At 41.9% G+C, this 2,930-nt stretch overlaps 1 protein-coding gene across 3 annotated transcripts in view; it reads left to right on the top strand.

Moving 5' to 3' along the window:
• Positions 1-2,930, top strand: part of AK7 (adenylate kinase 7) — a 79,298-nt gene that overhangs the window by 1,198 nt on the left and 75,170 nt on the right. The gene's annotated exons all lie outside the window — the stretch shown is intronic.

Genomic DNA, 2,930 nt, shown 5'->3' with positions numbered 1-2,930 from the left:
AAAAAAAAAAAAAAAGCCATGATTTTATCAATATAATTCTGTCCTCTAGAGCCTCACAGGAATCTAATCTCACCCTGGACAGACTTCTCTGAGGCTAATGACTGCACTTTGGAACAGGACAAATCTGCTTAAAATAGGATGAGGCTACAGGACATACCATCTGTATTAGTTTTCTAGGGCTGTGGTAACCAGTTACCACAAACTGGGTGACTTTATAAAACAATTTATTCTCTTACAGTTCTTGAGGGCAGAAGTCCAAGATCAAGGTGTCAGCAGGGTTGGTTCCTACTGGAAGCTCCAGGGGAAGAACTGTTGCATGCCTCTCTCCTAGCTTCTGGTGGTTGCCAATACTTCTTGACACCCCTTGGCTAGTAGACCTGTTTCTCCAGTCTCTGCCACCTTCTTCACATGCTGTTCTCCCCTGTGTGTCTCGGTGCCGAAACTTCCCTCTTCTTATAAGGATACCAGTTGTTGGATTAGGACTCACCCTATCCAGTATGGCTTCATCTTAACTTGAATTTATCTGCAAAGACCCTATTTCCAAATCAGGCCACATGGAATTTGGTGGGGTAGACACCATTCAACCCAGTATACTATCTAAAATACATCCGTCATAAAACAGAGATTTAGGATGGAGCTCAGTGGCTCACACCTGCAATCCTAGCACTTTGGGAGGCCGAGGTGGGTGGATCACCTGAGGTCAGGAGTTTGAGACCAGCCTGGCCAACATGGTGAAACTCCATCTCTACTAAAAATACAAAAATTAGCCCAGTGTGGTGGCAGTCACTTGTAATCCCCGCTACTCAGGAGGCTGAGGCAGGAGAATCACTTGTAATATCAGAACTTTGGGAGGCCAAGGCGGGTGCATCACCTGACGTTGGGAGTTCGAGACCAGCCTGAGAAACATGGAGAAACCTCGTCTCTACTAAAAATACAAAATAAGCAGGGCATGGTGGCACATGCCTGTAATCCCAGCTACTCGGGAAGCTGAGGCAGGAGAATCACTTGAACCTGGGAGACAGAGGTTGCAGTGAGCCAAGATCACGCCATTGCACTCCAGGCTGGGCGACAGAGTAAAACTCTGCCTCAAAAAAAAAAGAAGATACAGATATAAAGAAGACAGTTGGAAATCTGCGCATAACTCTTATTTATTTATGTATGTATAGAGACATGGGTCTCATTAACATTGCTCAAGCTGGACTCGAGTTCCCGGGCTCAAGTGATCTTCCCAGCTCAGTGTCCCGAGTAGCTGGGACTGCAGGCTGTGTATAACTTTTGACTCCCCCAAACCAAACTACTAATAGCCTATTGTTGACAGGAACCTTTACCAATAATATAAACAGTCAATTAACACATAGTTTGTACATATAAGATATACCGCGTTCTTACAATAAAGTAAGCTAGAGGAAAGAAAATGTTTATAAGAAAATCACAAAGAAGACAAATATATTTACTACTCATTCAACAGAAGTATGTCATCCTAGAGGTCTTCATCCTCCTCGTGTTCATGTTACATAGGCTGAGGCAGAGGATGAAGAGGACGGGCTGATCTCAGGGGTGGCAGAGGTGGAAGAAAATACGTGGATAAGTGGATCCACAAAGTTCAAACCTGTGTTGTTCAAGGGTCACCTGTGGGAGGTGACATGAACATGACTGAGATTAGGAATGATGGAGAATCTAGGTGTGGTGGCATGTGCCTACGGTGCCAGCTGCTCAGAAGGCGGAGTGAGGAGGATTGCTTGAGTCCAGTTTGAGGCTGCAGTGAGCTGTGATTGCATCACTGCATTCCAGCCTGGGAGGAAGATAGAGGGCAGAGTAAAACCTTGTCTCCTAAAAAAGAGGGAAGGGAGTTTATCTCCTTCCTTAATCTCCTTTTGATCTTGATTATTTTTTATAACAATGTATTTTATAATGATTATAGTTATATAGATATAACTATAATTCTTAGTATACAGAGATCTTTTTCTAGCAATCCTCCTGCCTTGGTCTTCCAAAGTGCTGGGATTACAAGCATGAGGCACCACGCTCTGCCCAGAGATCTTTTTCAAAAGCTTTTCAATGACAGAATTTTCTAGTTGGTCGCTCATTAATCAGGGCCTTTCTCAAATTTCAGGCAATCACTGGATCATCTGCTCCAAGGAACATAGGAGTGGGAATATGAGGAATATGATAGAATGGAAGCTGTATCTCTAGAGAGTTGTTAGGCTTACGGCTCAGTTGGGCAATGCCATCCCAGCCCCATCTCCTTTTTGCTGGGCATCAATTTCCTCAACTGTGAAAAGGGATAATAAAATTGAATATGTTTTAAAAAATTGAATATGTATATTTGAGAGATAAATGAAATGAAAACATACATAATTTACTTGGGAGAAATTTATTCCAGTAAGAGTTGGAAGCTGGCAATCTCATATGCTAACCTGGACTGTTTTCTATCAAAATAATGAGGTGAGACTTTCTGTTCATTTGGTTTTATTATATTTTTATTCCCAAGGTGTGCTAATGCCATAATTATTTTATATATGCTTAATAGATAAAATGATTGACATATAGAAGTAATTATTGACATATAAACAAATGAAACTCTTAACCACTGCAGAAGCCACTTCTAAGGATAGCTTTTGGAAAACAAGAAAAGAAACTTCACCAACTTCATTCTATTTCATTATTCAGTACGATAGCCACTGGCCACATGTAGCCATCGAACACTTAAATGTGATTGGTCCACACAAGCCTGGGCAACATAGTGAGACCCTGTTTCTATAAAAATAAATATAAAAATAAAAAATTAGCCAGTCTTGGTGGCAAACACCTGTAGTCCCAGCTACTCAGTAGGCTGAGGAAGGAGGATCGGTTGAGGCCAGGAGTTTGAGGTTGCAGTGAACTATGCTTGCAAGGCACTCCAGCCTGAGCAACAGAATGATATTCCATCT

This window comes from Cebus imitator, unplaced genomic scaffold (genome assembly GCF_001604975.1).
Source record: "Cebus imitator isolate Cc_AM_T3 unplaced genomic scaffold, Cebus_imitator-1.0 Scaffold52, whole genome shotgun sequence".
NCBI classification, from domain to species: domain Eukaryota; kingdom Metazoa; phylum Chordata; class Mammalia; order Primates; family Cebidae; genus Cebus; species Cebus imitator.
Note: the sequence above shows the minus strand (reverse complement) of the source record. Positions and strands in the feature narration are given on the sequence as shown.